The sequence below is a fragment of the Manis javanica genome, chromosome 15 (genome assembly GCF_040802235.1).
Source record: "Manis javanica isolate MJ-LG chromosome 15, MJ_LKY, whole genome shotgun sequence".
NCBI lineage: Eukaryota > Metazoa > Chordata > Mammalia > Pholidota > Manidae > Manis > Manis javanica.
In genome coordinates this window covers 3,213,619-3,240,537 of record NC_133170.1, presented here as the reverse complement: position 1 = coordinate 3,240,537, position 26,919 = coordinate 3,213,619, and the positions used below count along the sequence as shown (strand labels likewise).

The window sequence follows — 26,919 nt, the reverse complement described above, 5'->3', positions numbered from 1 at the left end:
CTAATTTGATTCACACCTGCTGATATGACACCTGGAGGGATGGAGGAGATGTGGGTGGCTGGTTAGGCCTTATTGATCTACAATATATACATGCTAATTGCATAAAACCAATGATATTTTAAAACCCCCAATGGGCTGAGATTAGGCAGGCCATATCATCAGCTTACCTGCTGGACACCTGGCAATTATTGTCATCGGCCTCAAATTCTGAAATTAATTTTCATTAAATCTCCCTGAGAGTTATATATCTCAGATGATGTGCCATACATGATATGAGATCATACATTTATTAAAATTGTAGATTTTTGATCAACATTTCACATTCAGTACAACTCTGAGTTATTTTAAAGATATATACTATTACAGGCAAAACCGTGTCCCACCAAAATCCAAATGTTCAAGCTCTAAGTCCCAGTACCTCAGAAGATGACTGTATTCAGAGACAGGGCCTTGAAAGAGGTAACAGAGGTACACTGAGGCCATTAGGTGGGCCCCGATCCGGTGTGCCTAGTGCGCTGATAAGAGGAAGTCTGGACACAGAAGAACACCGTGGGTGCACGTGCGCAGAGGAAAGACCACGTGACGGAAGGGCAAGGCGGTGGCCGTCTGCAGGCTGAGGAGGCCTCAGAGGAAACTGGACCTGTAGGCCCCTTGGTCTTGGACCTGCAGCCTCAAGGGCTGTGAGAAAACAAATCTCTGCAGTTCCAGCTGCCCACTCTGTGGCATTCCATTTTGACAGCCTCAGCAAACTGAGCTAATAGGTTCTGTGGGCATGGGGTCCTGGCATCAGTAATTTTTAATGCATATACATATAACTTGGCAAATAATTACCCCTCCATGTCTGGCAAAAAACCTGTACTGTAATGGAAGATCATGGATTCTTTCTTCAAGGAATGTGGAGTCCCAGAAAGACATACACATGAAAGAGACAATTAGAAAATAACAGAAGAATCAGAATAATAGGAGACTTGCAGGATCCCTGAGGGGATCAAAGCCAAGATAGATCACAGATCACAGAAAGAACAGAGTTTAAAAACAAGGGGAGACATTGAGGTGGGGTGGGGTGCAGGTGGAATGAACAGTATACAGAGACAGTGAAACACTGAGGTGGGGACTACGTGCTTTGTCCCCAAACCCAGCTGTCATCGCTTACTAGACACATGCCCTTCGGTGCGTTACCTTCAAGTGGAGATGAAAATGCACACCTTGGGGCTCTGCTGACGGTTATTGGTGACGGTGCTGTAAGAGCAACTGCTGTCGGGTATTAAGGTCACAGTAAGTGTAAAAGCAGCAGGAGAGGACAGGGGGCAGAGCCTCACGCGGGAAAGAAAAAGATGCAGGTTGAGAATAATGAAAGGTAAGGGATGCCTTCCGTGAGGACTCGAGACTCACCTAAATCCCCCAAATGTGAACCATTTTCCCCCAAAAGGAACATTTTGCTTATGAAGTGCTAACACATCAGTGTAATGATAGCTGACGTTCGCTGGGCACTCGGCGAGCTGAGCCCTGTATTAAACATTCCACATCTATTAATTGCTTATATATTCATAATGCCCCACGGAGGGGGGTCTGGTAATAGTTACTATCCCTCCTTCATAAGAAAAGAAACTGAGGTAGAGCAAGGTGGCCTGAGTGGCCCCCAGGTGCACACTGGGGGGCACAGGTGGTCCCCCAGGGCTGCTACGCTACCTGAACACCTGCACCCACATCTCACAGGGACGCACGTGCCGAGCGCCACATGGCCACATTCTGAGAACCCTCCCAAGTCACAAGCTCAGAGAGGGCTCTGGAGCACGCCGCCAGCACCAGGCCTCGGAGGCCTTCCTGCCCAGGGCCCCATGCCCTCCTCCAGCTCAGCCCCGGCTCTCCTCAAAATACAGAACTGGAAACTGTCAGGGGTAATCAGATTTCCTTCGGGAGAAAACATACTCTATGGTCTTGCCAGGATCCTCTCAACGCCTGCCAGGATCAGGGTACTTCCTGCTTCTCTGTGTGATGACAGCAAGAAAACGATCAGATTTGGTGATGAGCAGAAGGAAGAAAAAAAGAAATTCTCAAAGTATAAATTCTATAACTACAGGGTGAAAAAGAAATTTTAAATACAACATTTTTTAGGTATGCATAATAAAAGCAAGTATTAATTAAGGCCCTGACATATGCCAAGCACATTAACCATATTTCCTCATTTAATGCTCACACCAACTTGTGCAGGCAGGTGCCATGATTACCCCGTTTTAGAGATGAAGAGACTGGGGATCAGAGAGGGGAAGTCACTGCCCAGGTCTAAAGGGTGGCGCGTGGTAGAGCAGGGGTCTGAGAGCCAGATCTGCCGGACCTCGGTGCCCACGCTTCCCGCTCCCCCTTTATCACCTCCAGCTCAAGCTAGCTCACTCCTGAGGGCTGTCCCTTCTCTCCAAAGGCCCATCATGCTCACGAGCACCAGTCCCCACCCTCCCTGCCACACCTGCAGCCCTTTCCACCAGAGCACAGGCACCACAAGCCACCCAGGGTGGCTGGCTGAGATGTAGGTTCCTCTGCCCCACCCGAACCCAGTGACTTCCCATCGAGGACAGTGGGGTTTGACTGTGATTTTAACAAGGCCACGGGGAGACTGTGAGGCTCACCAGTGTCTGAGGACACGGGTTTGCACTGCCCTGCATGAAATTTGTGTGCTGATTATAGGCTGACCCAGGGGCCCTGGGGAGTCAGGCAAGAGTCACACCAGCTCCAGGCAGACTGGCCATGAAGATGGCTGCTTGACATTTCTCATAAACGCAAGATTATAAATGTTGATCGGGCTCTTCACTTAGCCGACCAACGCTGGGTCACCCATAACATGGCTTACCTGTGGAACCGGGTGGACCACGGTCCAAAGAACTGAAGACACACTGGGTACAGAGCCCAGAGGGCGACGGGGGTGGCTAGGGAACACTTATTTCTTTGGGGTTCACCTTTGCTGAATACCTACAACTATTAAAAAGAGCATCTGAACCCTTTTGGCATTTCCACCCCAAAAATACAGAGGTATGAGAAGAATGTTTGCCAGGGATGTAAATCAAGCTTGTAAGAAGCCACTTCTAAAAGCCAGGTGGCTAATTCAAATTCGAATACATTTTGTTTCTCTTCTGAATAACAAGGAGCTGAACAAAACACATCTTCAGTGACATTTTTGGAGCACTGGTTTCCCCTCCTTCCCGTCCATTCACTCCAGAGACGCCGCCCTCAGTGTGGACGCAAGGTGGCTTGGTGAGAGGCGTATTTAAAGCACTTCCTCATCAACATTAGTAAACATTTCTTGAGCACCTACTGTGTCTAGGGCATGATATGAAATAGAGATTTGAAAAATACTTAGGCTCTATGCCATGGAGACCTAAACATGACCAGATCTGAGGGAATGATGCAGTGGGGTCCTGGAGCAGGTCCAGGCATGTGGGGAGCTTCAGCACTCAGTCTGACCAAGGGAATCATAAAAACATCAGAACATAAGTGTTCTTCCACTGTTTCAACAACCAGCAGGTGTCAGCGAAGGGAGCTGCCTTCTCGCTGTCCCTCCATCTCTCCAGAGCAACTGTGAACAGTCAGTGACTCCAGATAATTTGCAAAAAAAAAAAATCTACACATCCTCTATTCCATTCCCTAAGTATCTGTTAAGAGAACGCATATTGTTGAAAGGTACCATCGATTCGGGATTATCTTAAAATAACTTGCATTTTATTACTCAGCAGGATGTCCACTCTACCTGTATCTAAAAAGTAGTGCAATCACATGGTTTTTCAGCCGACAGACAAGCTGAGTGCACTGGGAAATTTGAACATCCCCTTAATAATTTCAAGGGCTGGGAGGAGAGGTTTGAGTCCAGCAGATTGAGATCTGTTGCCCAGCCTATTATCTCGGGACATTTCCCCCCAGACGCTTCCATTCAGGGTCTGCGGAAAGAGGTCCCCAGTGCCCCAGGTCAGACCCGACAGGAAATGGGTTGGCTTCCGAGGCCAGTTTACAGCAGCATTTTCTAAAGCTGTCAGGGCCTTCACAGTTCTTAGACTTGGGAGCTGAGCCTCAACTACCTTAGAACAGCTACTTTATTCTCTGTGAGGTTCTGATTTCACCTCAGAGGCTACCCGGAGGGGCAGAAAGCATGGTGGGTAATAAAAGGAAGGCAGAAAAGCATTGTCAAGAGGTCATAACAGTCCAGCTCTCTCGAAGGGAGGCCAGCACTGTCCTTAGGAACAGTCACCCTATAAAATGTAGGCAGCTGAGAAGTGGGTTAAAGTACATCATTCTGAAGGCTTATTCCTCAAAAGTCAAACATGATTTCAGTTTGGGGTCACCCACCAAGCATGAAGGTTGTGTATAACAGTATTATTAATATTCCATAAATTCTTTATATGGTACGCAGTGGAAATCATCATTTGTAATATTTATCTGGTGCTTGAATGAGAACACGCAGTAATATGACAATTCAATTTCCTACTTTGACATTTCAAATATGACCAAGTCATGATAATCAATCAGGAACACATTTATCCTCCACACGAAGCCAATTATACACCAATAATCAGTGACATTCTGAACTCGGAACCGAGGCCCTTGTACAGTGGCCACGGTGAGGGTGTGGGCGCTGGCAATGATCACGCTGTTGCTGCTTCTAACAGAATGTTTTATGCCTGAGAAGGGCAGGCAGTGCTTCTGAAACCTCAGCTCCAGCCTGGCTCTTCATTGCAAACTGCCTTTCTAATCAAAGCTTGTAAGAAGGGCAGCAGGAGATGCAGCCATTGCAAGACAGCACAAGCATACAGCTCTGGGATCACGGAGACTGTGGTTCAAGTCCTGGCTCTGCGCTTACCAACTGAGCAGACTTACACAGGTGACGTAAAGCCTCTGAACCTCAGCGTTGCCTTCTGTATACAGAGGGGATGGTAAAGCTTACCTTGCAAGGCTGCATAGGGTCCCCCAAGATGTCGGGGCACAGAGGTGCTCAAAAAATAGGAGCTATCACTATAACCAAAGCTGAAAGGTTCAGATCATGTTTTTAAAAGAATAATTTAAAAACTTTCTATATAAGCGAACCAATGTTGAGACAAGAGAAATATTTAAAACACAGCAGTCATTATAATCAGGTATCTTTTAAAATATTCTGATTACTAGAAACAATTAGATGCACTATTTTAATAATACCATAAAGTGGTTGCACTTCATTTATTGCATTCTGAAATCCCACGTGAGAATCAGAGGCACATAAACGGAGGCTATTAAGAATGCCTGCAGGAATACTGGCCGTGCGCCACTGAGCCAGTCCCTTGTCTTTGGGAGAGAAGGAGCCAAACGGCCGCTTCTTTCCAAAGTCACCCACGTGCTCAGAGCTCGCCTGACATCATCTAAACGCTGTGTGCGTGTGTGTGTGTGTGTGTGTGTGTGTGTGCGTTTTAACTCAACCTTCCTCAGCACCTCGCAGGGATTTTCCTTCCCCTAGGAGACAATGAAGAATACTGTCTGGGCCCAGGAGGGGTCTGGACGCGGCCAGTATGCCCGGGACGTGTCACTGCAGGAAGCTTTCCACGAGTCCTCTCTCTGGTCCCAAGGAGCAGGCCTCAGACCTCACAGATGCCCCACTGCTCTGCATGCTGTGGCTGGGAAGGGTCTATAGGTAGAAACTCACCGGAATGCTGTATTTTAACAATTGTTTATGCAAAAAAAAGTATAATTTAAAGGGTAAGCAGTTGATGGGAAAACTGAAAAAGTAGCTTTATAATCAAGTATCTTCTTAAAAAATTCTTTAAAGCCCATGAACTGACAAATAAGCCAGGAGCCAATTCTTAATGTTAACACATGGCGTGTTAGTTTTGCCCCATTTGCCACATTTCTTGGGACAAAGCCACCCAGGAAGCAGCAGTGAGCAGCAGGGTACAGTGAGGGCACAGTGAGGGCACAGTGGGGCACAGTGGGGCACAGTGGGGCAGGGCAGGTCACCAGCCAAGGAGAAGAGGGCCAGGTGGCCACAGGCTGACACAGGGCAGATAACCGGAACCAGGAGGACCTCTGAATCCAGCGGTGCATTTAGGGTAACAAGGGCAGATTAAATAGACAGGAGGCAGGAAGCCAAACTGACAGAAGCCACGGGTCACATCACAGAAGTGCTAGAAGTTCACAGAGAGAATTCTGCTGGTCCCCCTGGGGCTGTGCTGAGCAACTCTTCCCTGATTAGAGGAGAAAACTGCACTCCGGCTTCCAAGCCAACCTGAGTCCGAGTGAGCCTAGCTTGGCCAGGCCAAGTTCGCACTAAGCTGAGCGTTCCATGCAGAGGCTAAGGTGGGAATTCTGCTAAATTCAAATGTATCGCTGGCAAGAAGGAAGGAGCAGCTCTCTGCCCCAAACCATGCAAGTGACTGTGTCATCGGATGTGAACTGGGCCAGAAACATAATGCTGGACACCAGGTTCCTCACCCGGAATCTGAGGGCTGCCACGTGATCCACTTCGTAAAGGTGTTTAGGAACCTCTGGGGGTGAAAACATTTACAAAAGTCCAACAGACAGGCCCTCTCTGTGGGTGACACGCTCCAGCACGTCGTGGCAAACAAGCCTGGCAAAGCTCCAGGCATCCCCCATAAAGCTTCTCTAGACTCGTGTCAGGGTCTGCCCACCTCGGCCTTTCATGGATCAGGACCCCGGGACACACGGCCTCCTTGGCCATGCGGTTCCTCCCACTCCCTGGACTATACCCACAAATTCACCAAGCTGCCCATATTCATCACTCTCATGTGTGGTGCTACGTTAATAATGATGAACAATAGATTTATAGACAGTGCGCTAGTTACTGAAATTAGACTCACACTGAGACTTCCACATCTTTTTACAGTATTTATTATACTGTTGAGAGCCACTTTTACATGCTTACTCTTTCCTAATTTATAAGCTAGAAGTGGGTAGTGCCATCATTTAAGAGTCCTGGTGGTGCATTCCACATTCTGTTAGTGCCCCAAATAAGAAACAGCTTGCTAGGACCACTGGGTCTCTCTGAGAATTTCCCCAATATGCCGACAGTCACAGCAGCCATCTAGTCTCCCTCTGAATGTGAACTGCTTATATATTTGTGTTTAAACTCAAGAGATTGCTGTGGGATGATTGGTGGTTCAAATGGATCATTGCTTTTTGTCCCTTTCCCCACCCAGGGAGATTCTTTTCCAGAAATCCTCATTGGCCCGACCCTATTTTCACAGAAAAGAAGGGCCTACCTTCCCTAATCAGCGACACAAGCCTGCCAGCAATGCACTGATGATACTCAAGATATTGTCCCACACCTCCAGGCAGCCATGTATTACTTAAAACCATTATATCATAGAAAACTAGGTTTATATCTCATAGAATTAAATTCTGCAGACCAGACCCTGCCACCTGCTTGCATTTGAATGTGCATTTAATTGGATGGGAGGTTAGCCAGGCAAAGGTGGCAGATCTGTGGCCATTAGGCCATGTGGAATTGACTGTCACTTATTAAAGTTATCCTTAAGATAAAGATTTAAATCTATTTCATTTCCTTGCTTGGTATCACTAAAGTAAACAAGACTAAGACATGGGAATTAAAGGAGATTTTCCAGCCAAGAACATTGACAGCTGAAATATAATCAGTTTCTAAGATTTATAATGCTATTGACTTTTCTTTTGCATCATAAATTTCACTGCTGACTCTCTGCCTGGGTTTTATTATAATATCATATTAGGGAGATCAGCTTTGCTGGTGACGAATGAAAATCACTGATATGAAAAAAATTCCCATTATCAGCTCATCACCTAATCATATTAGCATCTTTGTGTCCTATTACCAACTTTTTTATATAAAATAACATTTCCTAATGACAGGGATTTCACTAATGCCATATGAGTGGCACTAATATCCCTGGAGAGTTCTCATCATGCTCATCCTACTCGAAAGAAGAGTATATTTGTTTTCTACACAGACTTTGAAAATTGCAAATGGTGTCTAGCAATTCAGGCAAAACTGATGCTTTATGGAAAAGCTACAGCCTTGATTAGCACTACAGGCCCTTCACAATTTGGTGCCAACCTTCAATTAATAGTGTGATGAAAAAATTCGAAGGTAGTTACAGCAGATGGGAAAAAAGCCTACTGTCCTCCTGAACGTAAGCAGAATGTATCTCACGTAATCAGTCTCCACACTGCGCTCAAGGCCAAATTGGGGACAAGTTCAGCTGAGCTAGCTGCTACCTGCTGCCAAGCATTTGCCCCTGAATAAAAGATTTTTGCCTATTTCTTAGCAAATACACAATCTTCTTAGATTGGTTGAAACCTGACAAAGGGAAAGAACAGCATTTCTAAACTCTGCTTTCAGAATGTCATCGAGTCATTGGCATTTGTGGCTCTATCTGCAAAATGCTAAACCAGTCAATCACCTCAACAATTCAGTAGGACAACCAGTCAAAGCAGGGAGAAAACCAATTTGATCAGCTCATCGAACTGAACGGAGGCCTATGGACTCATGCAAATCAGAATCCGTTCCGTGGCTTTCCATCTCAGCCATGGCGGCCACATCTCTCTCTCCACAGCAGAGACAGGGTCTCACCCAGCCACATCTCCACAAAAGGGGAGCCGGGCTCTTTCAGGTATTGTGAAATCACCCCGGCACCTGGCACCGAACTGAGGGACACTTGCCAGGCAGGAGCAAACACCGCTCCCCGCCGGCTCCAGCTCAGGCCTGGCAGGAGGTCCAGGCCCCCTGTGAGCTCCCCAGCTGCCCTGCGCCCTCCTTCCCGATCTCAACATCCACTTTCAACCCCAGGATGAGCGTGTTCCCCCAGGTGGCACAAACTGACGCTGGAACACCTCTTCCCCAGCATTCTGCCGGAGAGCTTATTTACACCCTAGTCCTATTACAGAGCCCTAGACCACCATGAGATTCCAGAATTCCCAGAGTGGTTAAACAGCTCAACTTCTCCGTGCGCCCTCCCTGCCTGTCACTACCTGAAACGTAAGTCCTCAAACTGAAGGGGCCATGTCTTTACAGTCTGTGCAGTAAATGGTACGTCACAGGGTTAATATTGAATGACTAGGTTAATTAATTGGCTTAAAGCAGTGGCTCTCAAACTTTAATTGGCATTTTTTTTAACTTCACCTGAAATCTTTTTAAAATATGGATTCCTGGACTCTGTTCCCCAAAAATTCCCATTTGACTGGTCCTGGATTGGGTGTAGATGTCCGACTCTTTACTGAGTACCCTGGGGGACATGCTCCAAAATACCAGTTGTCTTCCACTGACCTGACCCCTCTCTTCCTTTAAGCAACAGAACAAAACATAAAAACTATGTAAACATTTGCCAGAAGAAATATTCTGTAAATTGACCCGTACGTGTGGCAGGTGTCTATTTTGCCTATTGTTCTAATGCATCATTTTCGTAAGCCAAGGAAAATGGTCAAGCATTTAAAACACATTTCCAGCCCTGAGTTTCTTTGGCTCTTAGTTGGAAAGACATCCATAGTGAAAGGTATGAAAATACTTTCACACAGAATGCCTGAAACACATGTCTCCCTTTGCTCGGATTTTTTGAGTTACCTCAGGCTCAGGGTATTTCCAGGCACCCAGCAGAAGAAATCACACCCACACCCCAAGAGGTTCCCACCTTAAGGAGAGGGGCAGGGAGCCACAGAGACGCCTCATCAACTCCAGCGTGAGGCTGAAGGAGAAAGCGAGAGAAAGCCAGTTTCTTGGGAAGCTGGGCAGAAAGGTGGGAGGTTAGATGTCACATGACTGTGGGGTGCCCGGCTCTGCGGTGCAAGGGGACTTGCTCGCTGTCTGCTCCACTCGACGGCCATGTGTCTGCGTTACAGAGCTCTTCACAGCAGAGCACACTCCATCACCACCCCCCCCCAACTCTCTGGGGCAGAAAGCTCCCTCGGGGGGGGGAGGGGGGTCTCTGGCTGGCTGACAGCATCGTGGGTAACAGCTTGTTCCAGAGGCAGACCCCAAACTCAAGCCCAGATCTGCCACTTACCCTCCAATCTCAGCTTCCTCGTGTGCAAAACGGGCACACTAGTGGCCTCCCAGGAGGAATCGTCGTGTGAATTCAGTGACATAACCCACGTGACGTGCCAAGTGAGCCCGCATTGTGTTATGTTAGCTCGTCCAAACCATTACCCAGTTTGGTCCCTGTACAGTGTGTGAGAAACGGGATGGAACACAGGGCCTCTGGCGCCCGGCTCACGACGGCCAGCCTGCAGCTCCACGCGGGCCCCAGAGGGAGGCCGACACTTGCTAGGCGCGTGGCCCTGAGTCCTCGCCACAGGCCTCGGGCGAGACGCCTGGCCCTGGGGCCCCTGGACTGGACGCCCAGGCTGGGAGATTTCCGTGTGGTCTCCCCCGGGCACCCCTCTAATCTCAGCTCTTAACCACTCCATGGAAACACTCACCAAAAAAAGCCCATCATGGAAGAGAGCCAGCCACCGGCCCCACCTCCCTGCCACCAGCCTCGCTCTGAGCCTGCAGCTCAGGTGTGTCTCTGGGAACCTGTGCCTGGACCTCTGTCAAAGCCCCTTCCCCCGGGGAGCCCAGGAGAGGCCTGTTCCCCCAGGGGGTTTTTTCAGAGGCTTTAAAACCCTACTCCTAACAGGGTCTCCAACCAGTGCAAGAAACTCACAACAGGAACTTCTACTTCAGAAAACTCCTTCCCATGGGCTTACAATCTACTGTTTCTGAGGGTCACCCTATTCTTGAGTGAAGGGACAAAGGCCTAACAAGCTGCGGGGTGCAAAGCGGTGCTGGGGTGTTAGGGTCTGTGGTCCAGGGGTCACAGTCAGCCCTAATGACTCATTTCTGACAAGCAATTTACATTCACAATGTACTCTTCCAACAGCACCATGAGATCGGCCTTGTTAGCCCAACTGTGTAAGTGAGAAAAGGGACACAGAGAAGTTAAGTGACTTGCTGAGATCACACAGCCTGTGAAGGGCAGCCCTGGAACCTGACTCCAGGGCCTGTGACTCCAAAGCTTGTGTTCTCTGTCCTGCAGCTAGCCACATCACATTCAGAATGAACTTGAATCCAGTGCACAGAATAAAAGAAAAGAGAAGAACACAGGAGAAGGCAGGGGCTGGGAGCAATCATCTTAGCAGGACCCATCTTTCCGGTGCAGACGTAACGGGAAATGAGCAGATGGTCTGAAACAGGATCGGTGTGACTCTGCTCCCAGACGCCGTCACAATGAAAGCACCTCACTTACGAAGACACTGGGACCGAAAGGTTTGTGTGTTTGGACAACACAGCTCCTGACCCACGCGGAAATCCAGCTGGCTCGTCGGGAGCACACCCTGAGGAGACAGCATGTGCCAGAGGTCGGAAAACCCCACCGAGGGATGTGCCGGCACTGCAGAGACGAGACCACGCTTCCGCAGGCTGCAGCCCGCCCGGAGGGCCACATCCCGGGACATGGGGAGGGGGCGATGGGGTGTCCCCGTGCTGCGGGGGGCAGGGGGGGCAGGACGCCGCTGTGAGATGCCACGGCAGTGTTCTCTCTCTGCGCTGATGCCCCAGGAAGGGGCGGTGGAGGTGGACTTAGCAGATGCGCCCTGAGAGCGGGCCTTGCCTGGCCGGGCAGGGCTCTTGGGTCCAGACTTGACCCAGAAGCCACAGAGAGGGCCCTCTCCCGGGCACCAGGCTCGGGCGGTGCAGAGGCCAGCCGTGACCGCCCGGGACTGAGACTGGCTGGTCCTCCCCAGAGAGGGTGTCCCAACCAGACTGTGGGTAAGTTTCCTGCTCGCCTTAGGAGATGAGGACTCATGACCATGATGAGTTAACTTTTTTGATGTTCTGTTTGTTACATCAAGACTTAAATTTCTACAGCACTTTGAAGTTCACATTAGAATTATGAGGGAGGCACAGAGATCCCACCTCCCCCTGTCCCACACATGCACAGCTCACATCATCAGAACCCCCCACCAGAGTGACACAGTTACAATTGATGAGGCTACACTGACACATCACAGAGACCTAAGTCCGTAGTTCACATTGGGTCAGGCTGGGCGATGCACATTCCACGGGTTTGGACAAATGGATATTGACACATATCCGTCATCAGAGTATCATACAGACTTTTATGCCCTACAGTCCGCCGTGCTGCATCTATTCATCCCTCCTTCCCACAGCCCCTGGTGACCACTGACCTTTTACTGTCTCCAAAGCTCTGCCTTTTCTGGAATGTCGTAGGGTTGGAAGCCTTTCCAGATGGCTTCTCTCACACAGTAACATGCACTTAAGTTTCCCCCATGGCTTGATAGCTCATTCCCTTGCAGCGCTGAATAACATTCCATGGTCTGGATGGACCAGGGTTTACTTACCCTCTCACCTACTGAAGGACATCTTGACCGCTTCCAAGGTTTGTGTTGGCTTTTGAAGAAATATGGCATTTCTTGCAGACCTTATTTTGTGACTGCAAATTTCTTCCCACTACATGAATGAGAGAAAAATAACATGTCAAGACATCAATAAAAACACCTATTTGAGGTATCAGAACAACTTCTGTTTGGAATGAGATGCTTGGTGTTGGAGGCAGCCTGTTGGTTACTTTGAGGTCGTCTCTTCCTCTCCTGTAAGACCTCGACTATTTAAAGTGACTTGGGTGGCCCTGTCCTTCTCTCCCAGATGGATGGGCTCTACCACCAGCCACCTCATCAGCATGCAATGCCACAGCAGCTTGTGTGGTGTGGACAGCGGAAGGGGGTCCCAGGCACACGGTCGTTCAACAATTTTGTGACGTCGGTGCCAGGGCCTTTTGTTAGAATACAGAACGTAGCTCAGTAATGGTTCCTTCTCCTGGGGGAGTCTATGAACCTCACTTGATACTCACACGGTTGAAAAGGTCTCCTTTCCAGCCACTTGCCCATGTCCTGTTCTGCTCCCAGTCTGCATGCTCTGAATTTGGGCCTTTGCTTGCTTTTCAGTACTGGAGGATTTCTTTCCTTGCTTTCAAGCTCAGTTTATACATTGAAGGGATTCTCTTATACTTAATCCAGCATGTCTATGTGCCCAAAGCCCGAGGAGGGCTTCCCAGGACACCCCAGTTTGCCAGCTTCAGGGTAATCTCCACAGAAAGTTCATTCATTCATTCATTCAACCAACCTTTTGAATTCTTATAAGGCAGCCGACACTACTACACCAGGCACAGGGCATACAGACATGAGACAAATGCCTGTTCCCAACACCCTCAGGGACTAGAAAGGACAACAGACGAAACAGACAAACTCCAGGACAGTGGGGCCAGAGCCCAGCATAGGTGGGAACAGGAAACAGGAGCAGAGTCCGGAGCCACTGGCTGGGGGGACGCTGGCGAGGGTCCACTGTGATACATGCGGCCAGCCCGAATCCCTCACCATCAGCGCGCCCATGACGTATATTAGCCCTGACATTGCTGGTCTGAACCTGTTCTAAACTAAAACGCAGTAGAGCATCGGGTAAAGCGGGTTATGAGACGAAACCCTGTTGAGTTCTCACTGCCTCTCTGTGAACTTGAGCAAGCCTGGCACATTTCCAGGCGTCGATTCCTCCCCACCCCATATTAGTTAACTAGTTGGGTTAACCTCTAAGATCTCATGTAGCTGAGAATTACATGATTATTTTACTGGACTGTCATTTTCCCACAAAAAGCATTTTATTAAATTATTTAAGGACATAAAGCTAAATATATGCTTGCCAAAGTCAAAAGTGCAAATTCAGCTACAGGCACCCATGCTGCCGAGGAAAGCAGACACAAGCCAGCAGACACCAGGCACAGACGGCTGGCGGCCGGGGCTGAGCAGGCGGGACCCGCGGAGCCACTGCAAACTGCGGGCGCTGGGCGGCACCGGGCGGGGAGGCCCGAGCCCCAGGAGACCCTGAGCATCCACCGCCCGGGGAGGGGCAGCAAGGGGCGCTCGCGCCGTGGTGTCTGAGGCTGCGGATGGGCCGTCCACCCCGCCCCAGGGACAGGCGGCCCAGTTGGCCGTCCTAGGCTCCGCGCATCGCCGCAGGCCGACAAAAGGGGAGGCGCAGCGCCACCTGCTGTCCGTCCTGTGGGGGCGGCGACACAATTCCTGCTGCGTCGGGAAGGGCTTTCCACCCCGAGGGGCTGTGACACGCTTTTAATGCAATGTTCTCCAACATAAAGGAATACAGGAACTGTATTGTCTATGGATGAGTTTTATTATCATCGTTTTTTTTTGTCTGATATTCTAGATGTGGGTCTCAGACAAAAATGCGACTTGAAGTTTAAAACCCAGCTTGTAACAGTTTAATTTATGCACTTCATTGAACCACAACATAGTTTTCTTAATAAAGCCTCCGACCTTAATTACAATGTTCCCCTTCGCATTTAAGTGCCATTAAATGAATGCCATATCCACAATGATGTGTGTATGTGATACAAACGCAAAGGGAACTATTAAAGAGGGAAAATGTATTCAATGGTACAAAAGAAATAGCACCCTTTTGAATTATTAAAATAAACATTTTTAAGTGACTGGAATTTAAAGAAATTGACTCCAAAGTAGTTTTGCTTTCCTAAAAAAAAGCTCAAGCCTTGCATCAAGCTTACTGATCTTTTATAACTGGATTCCATATGTGATTCTATTTTAATAAACCTTTCAGAGCTGACAGTGGGACACTGGGATTCCTGGATTCACGAATGAGTCAGCCCTGCTTAGGACTAATACAAATATTGGCTTTCCAACTAGATGACCTGGGGCTTGTGTGTCAGACCAGAAAAAATGGTGAAGAGGATGTTAGGACAGCCACAAATGTCTCAGAATCTTACCCTCCATACTGCCACCCCTAAAATTCTGGATTGCTGCCACCGAAGACACCTGGACAGAGAGACCCAGAGATAGCTTCCTCTGGCCCCACCTCCCAATATCTGATTCCAGTTGATTTTTTTACTAATTAAGTTTCTAGTCCTATAACTTGAGGTAGGAGGGATGGCAAGAGATAAACTATGCTTGTTTTTATTTCAAATATTTCCAAAAATATAGGGAGAAGACAATATACCAGAAATAGCTGTATTCATGAAACAAATTATAGATTGAGCCAAAACTGCTGCTATTTGACTATTTTTTTTTTTTACCTAAAATAAAGCCATTTCACACAATTCACTTTAATATTTAGGAAACTAAAGGTAAGCCAACATGGCTGTGACTTGGGAATTACACATCTTTTAAGTACAATTTTTAACTGCACAGAAATTTATGACTGAGATCATGTTATGCAGTATTACAGTGGAAAATGTTTTAGCTTGCTATGTGAGTTTATAAAATAACACCATCGCTTAGCACCCACTCAAATAAGCTCCCAAAGGGGCTGTCAGTTTGGGTGTGAAGACTGAGTTTCTCAACCTTGTTTACTAATTAAGTGTCGTCAAGCTTTCTTGGTAATACAGATAAGAGCTACATACAAAATTAACACTTCATACAAACATCAACTGATAGACATGCCATTTTGCAAAAGCCCACTTTTAAGGCAGTTGTTTGAAAGTAAGAAAGCACATCCTCAAAGGAGTAAAAAGTCATTAAGTTCTCAGGGCCACCCATGAGAGTCTGCATAATTCACTACGCAGTGACACGATTTTATAATGACTATTAATTTACAAACCTGAATTGCAAGCCCAGAAAGCAAGAAAGACACAAAGGAAAAGAATCAAAAAGTGGCACTGTGATACTCAGTGTTTGGGACACCGTTTCCAGAATTCTGATTTACTGTTATTTTTAAGTACCGAAATACATATTTAGTTCTGGATGATATTGTTGTTACAGTATTTGAAAGGATCTGAAATCTGAATCCTTTATGTATTCAAAAATCAAATTAAATGCATGCCCCAAAACCAGCGTGTGCTCGTCTTTGTGTGCACAGCACCATGCCCACAGGGTTTCGATGGAGAACCAGCTGTGTAACCGCAGAGCTTCCACTGAAAGGTTAGGTCTTCTTCCAATTCAAAGACTTTCTGAACGAGTGAAATACAAATACGTCAGTAGTGAAATTGATAAAGACCCCTCGATCTCATTCTCTAGGTAATGAGACAAAGGAAAACAAAGACAAACCAGAAGAGCTTTCTTCAGAACATCACCGCTTACCGCAATAAAGAGACTGTCACTCTAAAAACAAGAGTACGCAATGTTTGAAAAAGCACTCCTCAGAAAGATGGGGTTCTTTAAAGATGTAGGAGTCAAAAGTCAGGGTCTGGAGTAGCTGATAGCTGCTCCTCTACCTCCGGACACACACAGAATCCCAGAGTTTTAGCAGCAGCAGGAAAAATTTGTATGAAAATAGGCTTGTGGCTAAATGGTAATACCATTGGCCTCTTTTTTAAGTTGGTACTTTAAAAAAAAAATAACTAGAAATTATTGTATTTTATTTTACATTTTGCGACTGAATTTTCTTCATTTTATAAAGAGACCATCTTAGTAAGGCATTATTTTATATATTTTGTTAATAATTTATACTACTGCATGTTATTGTATTTTCATAAATGCGTATTTTACCTGCAGTTTCCTAGGTTTGTAATTTTTCTATTTGAATTGTGTGAAGTTTTTAGTCCCGTTGAATTTTTTTAAGGAATTCTAAAAATCTTTTAAAAATAAATTAGAGATGATATAGGTATTTCCATTTCATTTCATTTAAAAATTAAAAAAAAATACTGAAGTGCCCGAAATGTCCTTTCTTCTGGTACATGGTAAGTGTGGTAGCGCTCAGAGACAGCACACCCAGGAGGAAAAGGACAAGGAATGAGGACTTGAGAGACCTACATTTCACGTTGAAATAGGATCTAGAGGTCATAATTAGTGAATGGCACCCCCTCAGCAAATAGCATGCTTTTATCACCCCTAAAAAATCCTTAAAAAATTACTTCAATGTGTAATTAAAAATTAAAACAATACCAAGTAGAGGGAAACTGAAGTTCCATGGCCAGGATCCTCACCTGATCCTAATCTAATCTACCCACTGTATAGGGGCAGTGATGCAATACTTAGCCTACTGCATGAGACATGCTTGTATATATGCCCGTTGGCAACAAGCCATTAGAGCCCAGAGAACGGAGCGAGAGCGCAGGAGGCGGGGGCAGAGGGCAGAGCTGGAAGCGGAGACGAGGCGGATGGGATGCCAGCACTCCACCTACCATGTGAGAATAAAGCTTGGTGTGAGCCACTTTTTACCTCCGAATATTCCACTGTTGTTATTCAGTCTCACCGAATCCAGAGTGAACTTGCCTGGGGCTGAAACCATCAGGCAAGACATAAATCATAAACTAAGTCCAACAGAATCCTTATTTTTCCCATAATGATTAATAAATAAAATAACTTTTGTTAAACATTTCATTTCCACCCCCAAAAGATGATGTGTTACTTCCTTAAGTATAAGACATGCTCCATCTGTCTACAGTCCAGTCCTCTCCTGCCTGCTCTCCGGCTTCTGTTCCTGTCCATCACTGACCACCTGTCCAGGCCTCTCTCTTCACCAATACAATAATGGTCTGGATTGAATGGCATCCAGCCTCCGGTCCAGAGCTAAAGAATTCCTCCCTGATTCCAGTCAGTGCGGTCAGCCCTAGGCAGGCGTGAAGATCTGATTTGTAATAAGAAATATGGATTCGGTTTTCATCTCCATTTCTGGCAAAAGCTCCCCAACCCTTAGACTATCCTACCTGATGAGAGAGATCAAGTCGTGTTTTGTTAGGATAATTAGTGGCTTTTGAAAACACTAAGGATAGGGGCTGGTTAGAACTTTCAGTCCCCGCCTCAGACCTCAGAGTGAGGAAGAGACCGAGTTCAATCAGCAATGGCCAATGATTTAAGCCACCCTCCCTGGGTAATGAAGTCTCCATGTAAACCCGAAAGGACAGGCTTCAGAGGTCATCTGGGATGGTGAACCCGTGGTGACTGGAAGAGCCGCACTCCTGGAGAGGGCATGGAAGTTCTGAGACATGTCCCCACGCCTTGCCCTATGCCTCTTTCCTGTCTAGTAAGAAAAATGTTTCTCTGAGTCCTGTGAGCCATGCTAGCGAACTAAACAAACCCAAGGAGGGCATTGTGGGAACTTCTGGTCTGAAGTCCACCAGTCAGAAGCCCAGTGACAACTGGGAGTTGACATTGGCATCTTAAGGGCAGTAGCTGGGCAGTCTTGTAGAACTGAGCCTTTAACTAGTGGGATCTGACACTATCTTTAGGTAGATAGTGTCAGAATTAAGCTAAAGTACAGGACACTCAGTTGGTGTCAGAAATTGCTTGTGGTGTGGGACCTGCCCTCCCCAACCATGTTGCAAACCGGTCCTGGAACCGGTGAGCAATGTTTATGAATATGTTTGAAATCTCCCCACCTCCCTCTGAGACAGCAAACTGTTAGACTAATTCACAGGACTTTGTGAATGAATGATAGCCTTAACCTTCCAAGGTATGTGTTTATTTTAATATTATTAACCATGAGTCCCTAATTAAGATGACTTCAGTCATTCTTAAGGATGATTTTTGAGGGGTGATAAAGCATGATTTTTGCTGAGAACAAAGGCTTTGGACCATGACCGGATAAGGGTTTAGGATTGACCGGTTACCAAGTCAGCCAATACACTGATTCGGCAAGGACATGGGAAAACAGGCACTCTCACATACGCCTCTAGACAGATCGATTTAATTATCCTTCAAATTTCAAAGGTGCATATCCACTGACTGGGCAAATCCCTATGAGAAATTAATCCAACAAATATACTCATAAAAGCAAAATATGGGTAGAAGGACATTTCCGGGAGCTGATAATCTAAGGTATAGGGTGCTCGTTATCCTTGGCCCCACCCCTGCCTGTGCTGGGCTCTGCCCTCCTGAGACTGGGGGTGTGGAAACTACATTCCCCAGCCTCCCTTGTTGGCTGTCTTTCCTTTTCAGTTATGCCAGGAAGAGAACCTGGGGACAACGAGGTCAGAGGCAAAGGACAGACATTCTGCTTCGGCTCTGGCAGCGCACAGCTGCTGCTGGTGAGTGGCAGACACGAGTGGCCGCAGAATTCGGAACTCGGCACCCTGGGCGGCAGCTTTCGGTTATTTCAGGGCTGATCTGGATGCATGGCTTTGGCAGGTCCAGAGCCAATGAGCTGCGAGAATAATGCCAACGGAGCTGCCGCGGGAGCAGGGCTCTGCTCAAGGAATACCAGCAGCTTCTGATCTCAGATCAGCCTGCCAGGCCCCCCGAATCATCATCTTTTTGCTATTCCAATGCCTCTAAGATCTTTCTAATCAGTTTCCTATATGGAATTCCCTCTATTTGAAATACACATTAAATTGTTAATTCTGTTTTTCAGTAGGAAACTCAAATTATACAAAAGTCATTCATTCTGGTATTGTATTTAACAAAAAAAGATTTTAAAACAATCTAAGTGTCAGTAAAAGACTGGTTAAATAAAAGATGGCACACATAAAGGAATACTACACAGCTGTCAAAAAGACAGATGTACCTCTCAATGTACTAATACGAATAATCTCCAAGCTATTATAGTAAAACAAAAGAAGGTGCAGACACCCCACTATTTGGCCATTAGTTGAGCTTTTCTCCAGCTGAATTTTAAGTCTACAGGCTCTGTATTCCAACTAATGTCATGGCTCAACTGGCCCCATGGCCATGCTAAGGCCAAAATACCTTTGTCATTTTCTCTTTATCACATTCCTGTTTACCTTTTTCCCCACAAAATATTATGTTTCTGTTATGGCCCATGGTTGACAAGATCAATGTGAGTCTAGAAGGTAACATGATGAGGTTCTTGAATCATTTCTTCTGTTTGGGATCTAGTGAGAGACTAAATGTTCAAATTATAAATTGCTCCCTTGAGTTTGGTCAGTCTGAAGATTCCTCTGTATTTACTCTTTAAATTCTGTGGATGTGGGGATGATGCATATCTTTATGTATTCATGACCTTTGAGTCTCTAGAAAACTGTAGCATATAGAAAGATTCTTTTTCAGAAGTTCTGGAGTAGAGACCCAGGGTAAGACTGAGCACCTGTAGTGTCTTAGAAGTCGCCAAGCTCCTTCCAGGTCCAGGGCTAAGATTCTCTGGCTGTGACTGAACAAAATAATATGAAATGGGAGGAGATACTGTGGGACTTTTATTATGGCGCCAAGAGGAAGGAATTGTACCTTTCTGAACTTTGTTGGAACAACAGAAGGAAGATTGACCAGCTGGGTTTTGACAGGGAAAAGAACGTATTAATTAGAAGAACTTAATCTTTTTTGTGAAGCCAAGGGGTTTACTTGACAGTGAGGGGGCATTCACCGTCAGATTTGGGACATACTGTATTACTGGTACCTGCAGAGAGTGTGAGACAAGAGACACAAGTGGAATTTACAGTGTGGGTAGCCTTCGGGTTCACTTAATTAATTCTCTTCCTTGTCCCATTTCAAAGTTTCTGGAAGCAACATAAGAAAGGAATTTATAAGAGGGCTTCAGGGGCTTCAGTGCCTTTTTAATTAGTCCCAAGAGGTGTCTAGAACTTCCGACAGGACTCCATGAAGATTCGAGCAGGATCTGTCTGACTGGATTTCCTCGGAGAACAGTCACCACAGTGTTGAGGAGCAAGGAGTTTAAGCCGGGAGTTGCCTGCAGCTAGAAAAGCGTTGCCGAGCCCTTGGCTTACAGCAGAGCAGGGGACGAGGTGCTGCCAGGGCTCACGGGGAAGCCCAAGGAACTTGCACGCGGCCGGGATGCCCCAGAGGGGCTGCAGGGCCACCCCGGGCCGCCGCCACCTGTGAATACCGGCTTTGCCTCCACACACCCAAAGGCAACGCGAGTCCTTCTCCTGCCCACTCTCACCGTGCAGGGAGGGTGGTCTGGGGAACGTAGTTCCAGCCTCACAGGGTGCCTCTGGGCAGCGGGCACAGGGCCAGGGCTTCATTACTTTGCTTCCACTAAAATTTCTAAGCATCTGCACAGCTGGCTACTTCCCTTCTTCCCTCAGATTCTGCAGGACCACTTTCTCCCAGACCACTTTACCTAGTTTCTCCTTCCCGGTCTCTTCTGACAGCACCTTGAACTAGCTCAGACGCCAGCTGGTAACGACACGGTGAAGGATGACCGTCTATCCTAACTGTGGGCCTCTAGCTCACAAATGACAACATAAGGCGCACATCCTGACTCTCCTAGTACACTCAGCAAAAAACAAGTGCAGATTCTCCTCTCTGGCTTTTTCCTATGAAAAAAGTGATCAGCCATTTGAGAAAACCTCAGAGCCTATCTATCCCGGCACGGATTTCATCCAGAAAACATCATTTCGGGATTCCGAAAGCAAACCACTCGGCTCCCCATCCGGGCCACACACGTGTGTTTATGTCTTGAAAGTTAGTTAATGCAGAGCAAACCCCCAGCACAAGGTCTACACACTCTCGGGGTCATGACCTTAAAATCAATGAAGTGCTTCCTTAATTCGCCAACAGGGAGCGCATGTTGTTAAAGAGACAAAATTCACAATGTGAATTATCTTTTGATAGTAATTCATCTGGTTCCTCTAACAGGGAGGCTCAAAACCATTCAGGGGCATTTCGTCGAGGCGGTTGAAAATGAGATTCCTTTCAGAGCAGTAAGTAGTAAACGTCCCTGAAAACCAAGGCCGAATGGGCCCGAAAGGAGAGGCAGTTTGTAAATTCTGAGTCAGGCCCCCCAGAGACAATTACTCTCACAGGTCTTGGTGTCTTTACCGGGACACTTGAAGTAGCCTGGCTACTGCGAGGTGAAGAGTTGATGTTCCATCTTGTGTAATTGGGGAGAAACCTGCTGGATCACAAATTCATCCAGGAATGACTTCAGGATTCCTCTGAGAAAGCACGTACACAATTTCCTTTGGATGTGTTTTCCAAAAGGACATATGTCTCCCACCCAGGGTTCCCTGAACCACAATGGATGCCATTGATTTTCTCAGTCCAAGTGTGTTGATTTTCAGCCCATAGTGAGTAAGGTGAGAGGAAACGTAACTGTATACAGAAAATATTGATCGGCAGCCACTGATTCAAGGCCCCATGGTGTCAAAAGATTAGTTCCCTTTACGAGAAGTACTAAAGGTGACTTTCAACTACTTTTTATTGACTAACAGAGACCAGAAAGCCCTTCTATTCAAAGCCATAGACTCTTCTCCAGAAGCCATAATGAATCTTTACTCTCTTGCTTCAGATTTAAATAATACTGTCAATATCTTTTCCTAATGCATAAAAACATTTGCTGGACTGCCACTAAATGATTTGCAGCATTTTAATTAAGCTACAATAATAACTAATACTAAATATTTACTATGTCCCAGGAATTGTTCCAAGAGATTTACACATATCTACTTAATATTCACAACACCCCTCTGAGTAGGGTACCAATATTATACTCATTGTACAGAAAAGGAAACTGAAGCTCAGAAAGGTTAAGTAACTTGTCCAAAGTCACACAGCCAGGAAGTGGCAGAGCCAGGCTATAAACTCAAATTGTTTCCTGGTTCAAGAAATTATACTTTTAACCACTACATGACAGTACCATTCAAATGTTAAGGAAAATGCGAGAAACTTCACTGGTCAAAATTGCAAATGAAAATTATTCAAATACTAGTCATTACCCTGCATCTGAAGGAGGTGAAAACATAAGGTATAAAACTGTAAGTACTTCAAAGTAATAATTTAGAGAATAACAAAAATGAAGTTATCCCATAGCTTATAAAATAGCCAAGGAAGACTTCCTAGTATCATCTATAACTTCTAAATCCTCTAGACTTACAGGCTAGAGAAATCATTAGAGAAACGCAAGTCAGTAGCACGCTGAGTTGCCGCTTTCCACCCATTAGGGTGGCTTTCACCAACAAGACAGAAAATAAGAAGTTTCAGAGAGGATGTAAAGAAACTGGATGCCTTGCACACTGCTGGTGGGAGTGTAAAATGGTGCAGCTGCTACGCAAAGCAGTATGGAGGTTCCTTAAAAACTTAAACAGAATTACCACAGGATCCAGCAATTCCACTGCACGGTGCACAACCATAAAATTGAAAGCAGGGACTTGAAGAGGTATTTGTACACCCGTGCTCACAGCAGGATTCACAACAGCCAAAAGGTAGCAGCAACCTCAATACTCCTCAATGAATAATATGACAATGAATGAACAGATAAACAAAATGTCACACACACATACAACGGGAATATTATTTAGCCTTAAAAAGGAAGGGCATTCTGAAACAGGCTGTACCCTGGATGTACCTTGAAGACACTGAGTTGAGTGAAATAAGACAATCACAAAAGAGCAAATACTGTGCGACTCCACAAACATGAGGTGCACACAGCGGTCAGACTTGGGGAGACAAAGCGCAGTCACGGTCGCCAGGGGCTGGGGGAGGAGGAGCTGGGGAGGTGCTGTTCAACAGGCACAGAGTTTCCATGTGAGAAGATGACAACGATTGTGGGGATGGATGGTGGTGATGGCTGCACAATAACGTTGATATCCCTGACACCACTAAACTGTCTACTTAAAAATGGTTAGATTTTATGTGATGTATATTTTACCACAATAAAAAAAGACCTGTTTTGCCAATGGGTTTCAGCCCCGGGCAAGTTCACTATGGATTCAGTGTGACCAAATAAATGACAGTAGAATGTTCTTGGGGTGAAAGGGTTTATACCCAACTTTATTTCCACGGTGGCAGGTGAGTCACTAGAATCCCGTCCATTCAGAGCGAGTCTGCAGGCAGCAAGCTGGTCTCTGCCTCTGGGTCTCTCTACCCCTACAGCCGTCTCAGTCTCTGTCCTCGGTGCTGCCACCACTGCAGCCTAGGTTCTGCTCTCCTGCAGCCTTGCAGCCTTGCCACCGTGTGGCCCAGAGCACTGGGTGGAGCTCTTTATATAAAGTCAATAGCCATGTATTGCCCACACGTGTGTAGTGAGCTAGCCAACCAGGGCCAGGTGAGAATCCTGGCCACAGGAACCTTCACTTTACAAGTCTTTTCAATGTTGCTTGGTATTCAAAGGTATGGGATACTATAATTCATCTAAGCTACCTGTTAGCAATGGTCATTTAAATATCTGTAGTCTTTGGCTGCAATCAACAATGCTTCAATAGCAATGACAAAATCCTCCAGAATAGAAGGCATACAATGGTGCCTGCATTAGTCAGGACAGGCTAGGTAATATGGTATTAAAAAACAAAGCCCTTTACTTCAGAAAAACTCACAAATTCTCTCGGCCACCATGAGAGCTCCTTTCTCTTGTGACGCGCGCTGCAGGAATCAGAAGAGCCTCTGCTGCCCACCGTTCAGCACCGCTCCGCTTTCCAGAACACACCGTCTCCCTCCCTGACCGCTGGGCTTCCCAGGCGCTCAGCTCACAAGTAGACTCATTATCTCATTAGCCAGAGCTCCTGTTTTCTCCCTCCCAACTGAAAAGAGGCTGAAAAACTTAGGGGAGTAAACTATTTGACTATCTTTTCCATATTTGAATCACACGAATAGAAATAATTTCCTCACTACAGGTTAGTGCAACGTTTGCAAATTACTTATGGAAGGCTTTTTTTAACTCAAGATACTATTTTTCATTCAATAAATATTTATGTCATTCCTACTACATGCTGAGTGCAGGCACTCAATAAATATCTGCTGAATAAACAAATGAGTGACCCCTAATTATACCAGTAATTGCTACCATTTCTCCCAGAGCAGTCCAACTACTAGAAATGGGGAGGAAGAACAAATGAGAAATGACCCGTCTGCTCACTATCACCTGGCCAGACCCTACATCGACTTGACTTCCTGTTTGAGGGCAAACTGTGGCAGTCAGGAGAACCAGACATCTGACGCTTCTCTGCGCTACAATTAAGCTGTGATCATCGCCCAACTCAAAATTCTCATTGTTTCAAGGTCAATCCATGAGCCTAGGTGGCACTTAAACATCTCAGCTTACAGCTCACATTTGCATTTTGCACAAACATTATGCGTAGGTAAGAGAATATGAGTCAGCCTGATCCGATAGCTCATTAGCAGCACCTGCACCGAGGCACTATTAGCATCTTGCTATCAGGTTACTATTTGCATTACAGGGTAAGTGATTATGCCTGTCAAATTATGACAGGACCTGCTCCATTTTTCAGTTCATGTATAAATTTAAATGCCGTATCTTGTACTATCCCACAAAATGTTTAGCTATGACATTGCTATTTTTGAATTTCAGTTACAGATTTCAATTGTCAATGACAATTATCATTCAATTTCTAGAAAATTACGAAGTTGTATTAACGTGAAGAAGCATATCCTCCTAATTATTGGTATCAGAGTATCTACTCAGCCTGCCTGCTGTCCCTGGGGCTCCAGTGACTAGATATGAACCCCAATGCTCAAAATTGTCTCCCTACACCTAGCCGGACATCGAGCGCGCACAGGGGCTCAGTACATCCTGGCTGGAGGAGCTAATTCAGGACCGCCCTCAAGCAGGTGGTCCCGGTCTCCAGCGGCAGGCAGGCTCCCACTCACCCACACACTCTCCCTCCTTGGCGACGGCGCCGGCCCACGGACATCACGTGCTCCCCTAGAATGCGCAAGTGCATTACAGATTTCCTAAGGTCACAGTCAAGATCTGTAAACCTACGGTCAGGGTTTAATCGGATCAAGAATCACAGCACTTCCTCTCGCACCGAGGAGAGCCTTCTCCTCTGCTCCCGGAGGAAGGGGGCACAGTGAGATCCGGGCTTTGGGGTTCGAGTCTTAACCTGGCACCACAGGGGCGGCTCAGAAATCCAGGAACCACCGAAAAGCCACACAAGGTTTGTGCTTTACGGGTTTCCTCCCTCCCTCTCAGAGCAGGAGTGGGGGTGCTGCCGGGTACCCCACAATAGCAGCGGCAGGATGGGTTGTGGCGGCAACGGGAACGGCCCCGGGCCCGCGTTGGTGTCCGTTCCCACCTGGTGGTGGTCGCTGCAGGCCCGTGTGCGCAGCCAGGACCGCCTGCATGATTTGCAGGGCCCAGTGCTAGGTGGGAATGTGGGGTTCGCACATTCAGAGGTGTTGAGGAACCCAGCGGGTGACCCGGCCTTGCACCCAGCGTCTTGCCAGTGGTTTCAGCCCCGGGCAAGCTCACTGTGGATTCAGGGAGACGAAGCAATGGCAATGGGGTGTTCTTGGGGTTAGAGGGTGTATTACCTGGCTTGTTCTCGCAGCAGTAGGCCGAGCCCCGACCCTGGGGGCTCACCCGGCGTCCGGCGGGTCTGCGCTCCTCCCCCGCGCCCGCCTCGGCCCGCAGCCACGGGCGGGGCCCTTACACAGTGACTCGGGCAGTGCCGGCCCACCCCGTCCAGGTGCAGGCCGCCCGAGCCGGGCCTGCGCAGACAGGCCCCGTGGGATGTCGCCGAGGGTCCCGAGCTGCTGCGGGCAGGCGCGGGCCTGCCTCCGCCAGGGCCGAGGCGCCGGCGCAGCTGCGGGCGGGGCCGGATCGGCTCCAGGGCGCGGGACCGCGGCCCGCGGGCTCCCGGAGGGTCGGCTCCGCGCTGACCGGCCCAGGCGCGCCTCCAGCCGGCGGCCTCCCGGCCTCCCCGCCAGCCCAGGCCGCGCCCTGGGCGCTGCACGCGGGCGGCGGCTTTTGCGACTTCTTAAAACAAACAAAACAAAACATGAAGAAAATAAACGCACTTCACACATTCAATAAAGACAACACAGTGTGGTTGCAGCAGGCCTTCCAGCTGCACCGGATTCCAGAGACAGCTGTGCAAACAAACGCAGCTGCTCACGTTGGTGAGGCGGCGAAAGTGGGGGCTCCTCACCAGACCCCTCCCGGTGCGTTTGGGGCCGTGGATAAAAGGAAGGTTCCTGTGGCCCCAGGATGCTCGCCTGGCCCTGGTCGTCTGGCTCACTGCACACGTGTGGGCAACACGTTGCTATTGACTCTGTATAAAGAGCTCCACCCAGTGCCCTGGGCGACAC

At 47.3% G+C, this 26,919-nt stretch overlaps 1 long non-coding RNA gene across 2 annotated transcripts in view; it reads right to left on the bottom strand.

The window, feature by feature from the left end:
• Positions 1-26,292, bottom strand: part of LOC108384349 (uncharacterized) — a 322,167-nt gene extending 295,875 nt beyond the window's left edge. For both annotated transcript variants that reach the window (XR_001849999.3, XR_012125517.1), the window contains exons 1-2: positions 26,143-26,292; positions 12,340-12,448 (exon numbers count right to left, since the gene is read on the bottom strand). This is a non-coding gene — a long non-coding RNA (uncharacterized lncRNA). The remainder of the gene's footprint in view (positions 1-12,339; positions 12,449-26,142) is intronic.
• Positions 26,293-26,919: the final 627 nt, after the last annotated feature.